Source organism: Grammomys surdaster, unplaced genomic scaffold, assembly GCF_004785775.1.
Source record: "Grammomys surdaster isolate TR1022 unplaced genomic scaffold, NIH_TR_1.0 129, whole genome shotgun sequence".
Classification (NCBI taxonomy): Eukaryota; Metazoa; Chordata; class Mammalia; order Rodentia; family Muridae; genus Grammomys; species Grammomys surdaster.
This window is the reverse complement of record NW_021604587.1, coordinates 3109529-3110169: the sequence shown is the minus strand read 5'-3', so window position 1 is coordinate 3110169 and position 641 is coordinate 3109529.

Here is a 641-nt window from a genome sequence, read left to right as displayed (position 1 = left end):
TACTGATGAAAGATTCTTGACCCATAAGAATGTGACTGTATCATGTCCTGTAAATGATGACTGCTCTGTGGATGCTGACCAGCAGATTTGAGCACCTTGGCCATTTATTTACTCTGTTTTTATTGTTGTTTGATACAGGTCTTGCTATGTAGCACAGGCTGGCCTGGAAGTCAAGATTCTCCTTTATCTAAGTCCTGGGATCATGTTTGAATATGCCTGGGGGCTGTGTGCATTTTACTTATATTTTTTTATTCTTGAGAATTTCATACACACATACAGTGAAATATGAGATATATACCCATCTCCTCCCTTCAAATTCATATTCCTTGATATCCACCCCACTCTCAATTTTGTCTTTGTTTTAACCACATGCATTTTAAATTCTCCTTGAGTAGACTACTACCTGTCTTATTGGTTTGTTCAGACTCCTCCTGACTTTGTCCATTTTTCCATCATAACCTCAACTTTCCTCAAAAATATATTTTATCATTTATTTCATGGCATATTTTGCCAAAGTAAGTGAATGGAGGATAGAAGCTGAACTCATGGTGTCAAACCTCACCAAACTTTCTACCACAGTGGCAGTAATACACATGAAACTGTCTACCACAGTGGCAGTAATACACTTGAAACTGTCTACC